The sequence below is a fragment of the Manacus vitellinus genome, unplaced genomic scaffold (assembly GCF_001715985.3).
Source record: "Manacus vitellinus isolate BGI_N305 unplaced genomic scaffold, ASM171598v3 scaffold_7_pilon, whole genome shotgun sequence".
Taxonomy (NCBI): domain Eukaryota; kingdom Metazoa; phylum Chordata; class Aves; order Passeriformes; family Pipridae; genus Manacus; species Manacus vitellinus.
The window spans coordinates 15,768,636-15,774,863 of NW_021940813.1; positions in this window are offsets into that span (position 1 = coordinate 15,768,636).

Sequence of the window (6,228 nt, forward strand, 5' to 3'; positions counted from 1 at the left end):
TATTGTAACCTCCTGCAAGGTTCGTTTTCCTCTCCATTGTTCCTTCATTGTTCTTCAAGAAAATAAGCTCGAAATAAGTAGGCCGTTGCCTTAGAGTTTGATTTATCTTTCCAGTGTTCAAGTAGTGGAAATAAAATCAATACACAGCTTTCTTGCCAGTGCACTGATGCCTGGAAAGGACTCAGCCAGAGGAACACTGCAGTTTCCCACAGGATGTTAGTTATTAGGTGCTTCCTCAGGCTGTTACAGTTTTGATGCCAGTTCTGCATTTCTGATTTACACAAGACCATGACAGAGCTGAGAGGCCTGGGCTTAGCCAGCCTGGTAGAAAGACCAGTTAATTTGTGATTATTTAGCATTTTTGAAGTTGCCTTTCTGTAAAAGCTGTTCAGGAGGTGGATTACTCTAAATAGAGAAAGGCAGTCCTGCAATGGAGCATACAGTAGTCCAGTGCTAAGGGGAAGAGAACTTTAAATCGTCTTTTTTTTTTTCCAATAACAAAACTGCAAACTGGCAGGAATGCCTTGGGAAAGAACAGGGAGCTGCTAGGGTATTACCAGAAGGTTTCTGAAGGTAAAAAGTGATATGGGGTGCCCAGAAAACAAGACTGAGAGGGTGGGTATCCTTGGGATAGGATGGACCAAGTACTCAATTTCTTTTGATTCAAAACTTACATGTTTTTTATAGTCGGGGTAGTGGGAAAAATCTGCAAACTTGCTGCTAAGAGAGAGTGGAGTGAGAGAAGCCAGTTGATGGAAAAGAGTGAGAGAAAATTAAGGAAGTGTTCTGACATTGTTCAGAGCCCACTGCTGCTAAGGTTAACAAACAGGCTCCAAAAATGCATGGATTCAATGTCAATTGCAGAAAGTGTCACTGAAATTCTCTTCTTTTTTTTTTTTTTAGATAAAGCAAATGTTGTTGGACACTTGTAGAATAAAGCTGCTTACAAGGGACTACCATGCTTTTAAAAATGGGGGAAAACAACAACAACAACAAAACAAGGGAAGGAGAACCACCAACCTGTGCTTTGTGTCCCTGCCTCTAACCTGGTCTTAAGAGTACTCACACCACTTCTGCACTAACAGCCTTACATATTTCCACACTGCCTCCTAGATTCCCGTTTTTCTTCCTCCCCACTGGTGTCCACTTGCAGACTCTGCTTCTCGTTCATCTCATCTCAGCCTCTCCTACTTCACCCCAGCCCACTTTCACAGCTCCCACCCAAGCTACTCCGCAAGCCTTTTGACTCAAATTTCTTATTTGGGTTTCCTAACACTTATATACAGATCTCTGCCATAGGATTTGAGATCCAGTTGTTCCCTGCCTATCTTCTCCCAGTTCCCACACTCAGATAGGTGCACATCTGCATCTGTCCTTATCTCCCTGAGCCACCTGGCTGTAGATGATCCTTGCCAGATTTCCCACCAAAGCTCCTCCTCTAGCAGGACTTTTAAAAATCTGTATGTGGGCTGTGCTTAAATAAGATCCACCCAGAGGGAACCCAGAGAGGAGAAACTGCTGGTGTGTTTATGAAAAACTCGCCCTGCGATAGTGCTACGCAGGCAATGCCTACCTCTAGATAAAATGCAGAATGTGGATTTTTCAAAGGTACTGTGCTCTTCATAGCAAGGGCTGCCGAATGGCTGTGAAAAACTAAAAAAAAAAAAAAAAAAAAAAATAGGAAAATGGTGTCTGTGTGTGTGCATGTACGTACTGCCCATGCAATGCCCGTGATGAGCTGTGCCTCAATCGTATGCACCAAGTGTGCTCCAAGGGGAAGTCACAGACAATGGAGCCATATCTGGGGCAGTGTTTGGGATAAATGTCCCAAGTGAGATATACCAGCGGCAGGGCTTGTTGAATACTGCTGAATCAGGAGATGAGCTGACCCACCATGTATTTTGAGGACATTCCCAGGACACTACATTGCCTCCAGCAAATAAAAGAGCTTTTACAGCTCCTCTGGGAGACAGTGGCTTGGGAGAGGAGACCCCTGGCCTGCTGCCAAGCAACCCCTGGCAAAGCGCACCCAATGAGCTCATGAGGGCTAATTCGGCAGAATGAGGAACTATTTCGACTGCCCGCCTCACTGCAGGCTCAAAGCACACTCTGAGAAAGTTTTATTCAAGAACGGGGTTTATTTGCAACAACGCAACCCCCGCTGTTCGCAGACGGGGAGCAACATGGCGGCGGCTCGCAGGGCCCGCTGGGAGCTGTAGTCCTGCGGGGGGCTGGGGCCGCTCCCTCGCCCCGCAGGGAAGGGGGGGTCAGGGTCCTCCTCAGCGTCTCCCAAAGAGGAGGATTTCCTGCCTCGTCCCTTTCTGCACAGCGCTCTGGGGAACACCGAGGCTCAGGCTGGCCGGATAAGAGGGGTGCCCGCGTCGGCAGGCGGGCCACTGCCTACCCACCGTTCTGTGCAGAGCTTTTCCTGAACCGGTGCGTCAGGAAAAAAAAAACAACTGGTGTAACCCCAGTTTTACCCCCGTTTGCTGTTACCAGGCATCTAGTTATACACCTGCAGCCCAAAAAGAAAGGTGACAGCACTCTAAAGACATACCCAGTTACTCTGGAAAGATGTAATATGCATAGCTGGGTTGGTTGCCGTTGTTTGCCCCCTCCCTGATTTCCATTCTTTTGCCTGGGATCGGTGTTAGGGTGGCAGGTGTGTATTTACCTGGGTCACCTGAGCTGGCCCGGTGCTCAGCCCGCACACTCTGGAGGGGAAAGCACGTCAGCTGAGGGCAGCAGAGACAAGTGGTGCTTCTAAGAACTCCAGTGTTATTATACTTATAAATCCTGGTGAAACTTCAACTTACACTTGAGAGAGTAAGAGACTTTAAGTTATACTTAAGTAATCCATAATTTTTTTTATCCGTGCAATGAGTTTTTGTTTAAAATCCCTTCTTAATTCTTTCAGGACGGAAAAGGCGAGCAGAAACTTTTCAGCATTCTGAGGGTATTTTGGCTTTAAGAGGCTCTCATCACATTGCCCAGATTGGAATCCCTTAAAACTGTATAACTTGGTTCCCAAACTTATATTCAACAGCCATCTTCTGAATGTTCTCTTGTATGTTTTGTTTGTTAGGAAACAAAATTATTTGTTTTGGCGTTGATCAAGGCAAGATGATACATTATTTCTGACAGAGTGATATTCTTCTTTTTTGCCCACTCATTTTTCACAAGTAGTTTTAGTATTAGGATCATGGAAATTTTCCCATTAATGTTATAGGACACTCAGAGGAAACAGAGGACATCTACAGTGAGCGGAGGAGGAGGCAGTTAAAATCCAAGCACAGCTCATGAGAAAGAGACAATAATTGTTCAAAGAATATTGTACTGCATAACAATCTTGCTGGATTGCAGCACAGAGAACACAACTTCCATGTGTGTGGCTGCACATTTAATGAAGCAATAACCCAGTTGTTCTCTTTCTGAAGTTAATAAAAAAATAGCTTGAAAACCAACATAATGCTATCCTTGATTTTTTGAGGTGATCCTCAAAAAGCTCAAAGCTCCTTTAATAAGGAGAACATACTTCTTCAGTATCTCTGAACTATATATAGAGTTATATAGAAATACTAAACTATTTGCTTAATTTTATTAAGGCAAACCTTGTTCATTTCAAATCTAAAGTTAGTCCCTGGTGTTTACACTCATTTCTGCTGTTTACATTGGCTTCATAAACCTTCAGTATAAACAGAGAAAAAGAAGTAAGAATGTTTCCCATGAAACAGTTCAAGAAAATCCTGACATCACTTAAATAAAGCATGCTTTCTGCTTCAACATAATTAAATTGTGAGATCTTAAAAATAAAAACAAAGGGAAGAAAAAAACCCACCCCAATTTACTGTAAAGCTACAGACATCTCTGGGATAAAAAAGGGCTATATATGAGGAGATAATCATTACCTATGAAGGACATTCCTCCTGATGTTCTTGTTTGGGTGTCTCTTTCAAACTCAGCGGTTTCAGCCAAAGCAGTTGTTGTTCCTAGGGACAAAACTAACATGTTCTGCACAAGGAAAAAAATCAAAATAATCTTTGCTTAAGACCCTCAAGGATTTCAGCAGGCTGGTGGCCTTAATGTCACAGGTGTGCCTTCTGCCATCCCTGCGAAGGTAAAACCAGATTCTTGCAACTGGGCTACATTTTTAACACCAAATAAAAGAAGTCAAGGACTGCTTTTTGGCCAAGTGCCAACACTTGGCCTGATCCACTTTACAAAGCAATTGCTTCCCTTCCATGAACCTAAGACACAATCATTAGTACGTTTGTGCTTTTTTTGTTGGCTCCTTCTTTTCCTAAAAAAAAAAAAAAAGAGGGTTATTGGACTGATGTTTTCATAGTATGAAGCTGAGAATATATATGCTATGCCTCGAAGGACCTGAGGACAGTGAAAAAAAGGTGATTTCCCCACAGAAAGGGGAAAACGGGGAGGCTGATGTGGCATTTGCCTGGTGTGTGCTGCCCACCAGAATGGGCTGCACACGCACCATCTCCTGGTCTGGACTCTGTCTGGGACAGTGCCAGCTGACATGAGCCAAACTTTTTCCAGGACACACGCTTGCAGTTAAGCATAATGGGCAATTAGCAGCTTAAGCTCATTTCCAGGCACTGTTTTTTCTAGTGGTGTAGTCACAGCTTTAGAGTACTTCAGGCAAAAACCATTATACTTCATCTGACCAGTAGAGATCTCTTTAATTTTAGAAGGTCTCAGGCCAGAGTTCCTTGAAGAAGCTCAAGAAGTTTCTGCTGCTGGCTGTTTTCTCTCTCACCACCACCAGCTGTCCTGGCACAGCTGTGTGCACAGCAAGGAGCCTGATCTGAATATGGGTTGAGTCTTTATAGTTGTAGCAAAATTGAGCAGAAGTTTGGGCTGAAGTGTTAATAACAGATAGTAACAAATATTCTTAAAAAAATAATCAAGACTTAAATATCTCCATGTGTAGTTATTACAAAATACAAATTACATTTGACTTCAGTGGTTTTGCCTTGGTTCCTATCTTGTGAAGTAACAATAATATTTCAAGACAGCAGGGAACTAAAGCTAAAACTTTCACACCTTTCTGGTTTAAATGAACCATGAAGTAATCATGGAGTGTGAAGTGGTGCTGGCAGCAAGGCATGAAGCCTGCAGGCATCCAGGCAGCAAGCTGCACAGTGCTTGGACCTTCATTTGTATTTGCAGTTTTATCTTCAGATTTGCCCTTTGGTGGCCCGAGACTCTTTGGAGACTCTGAACACACTTATTCTGAGAGAGGCTCGACTGTGCTAGCAGAGCGGGGTCAGTGAAGTTGCAGAAGTATTTGAGGGAGAAAAAAAGGATTAAGTATTCATAACCACAAGTAATTCAAAGGGTGTTCATTGAGGTTTAACAAATACTCAACCCCATACACATTGAATAAATTAGACAAAATTTTGCTGGTTTCCTACAGGGTCTGTCATTATTTTATGTTGCTATGGAGGGCAAAAGTCATAAGAGGAGAGGGAGAAATAAGGTATATATACATACCACACATCATAGAACTTAATTGTCTGGAGTAGAAAACATACTCTGGGCATTAGGACTGTGCATAGTTTTCTTGGGAAAGAAATGGCTCTCTTGGAATGCAAACCGCCCTTATTCCTGGCCTTTGCACTGCAACATCGTAAATAATGCAGTCAGTTACTGCCCCAAAGTCAGGAACTTGGAAAGGAAAAAGCAAATACAGCCACTATGGCTGCCTTGGTGCCCAGGGAAGTGCAGAGCGAGGCAGGGTGCGTAACAGGGCCTGTGCAATTCCAGTGGGGAGGGAACTGGGGCCATTGCAGGAGAGCTGGGTGGATGGGTGTTTTGAGGCTGAGCAGAAGCAGCTAGTGCCCAAGAGAGCAGAGGGCACTCCCTGCCCCCAGTCTGAGGGCAGAGGAAGCCATTTCCTGGGTATGTGGAGCATGGCCAGGCTGTGCACCAGCACATCCCCTGGCTGTCGGAGAGGATCACCAGCCGTGTGAGGAACACAGCCTTAGGAGTCAACCTTTTCCATTCGGCAGTGCCCACAGCACAGAACAGTGTTTTTTGGTTTCTTCTTCTTTGGAAGGCCACTCCCTGGGTATTGATGCTTGTATTGCTCTAGAGCAGCTTCTTGTTGCAGGCAGTCCCTTGATGTGGTCTGCAGAAAACTCCTCGAGTTCAGGCAGCTGCACAGGCTGAGGTGAAATCCTTTACATGTAGGGGAGACCTTGGGATGCA